A 213-nucleotide genomic window follows, 5' to 3' on the forward strand; every position below is an offset into this window, starting at 1 on the left:
AAAATAGGACTAAATAACGAACAAAAAATTAAAACAATAGTGCAGAATTGCTTGATTGTGTGTATCGGAATGAACAGAACACAGAACAGAACTAAACGAAACATACAAACAAAGTTGAAACAGGCTAAGTTGTCAAAAAAGCAATCGAATTTCCAGAACATTTCGTAAACAGCTCAGGCGGCATTGTTGGCCGTCGTCATTTTCGTACATACA

Source organism: Topomyia yanbarensis, chromosome 1 (assembly GCF_030247195.1).
Source record: "Topomyia yanbarensis strain Yona2022 chromosome 1, ASM3024719v1, whole genome shotgun sequence".
Lineage (NCBI taxonomy): Eukaryota > Metazoa > Arthropoda > Insecta > Diptera > Culicidae > Topomyia > Topomyia yanbarensis.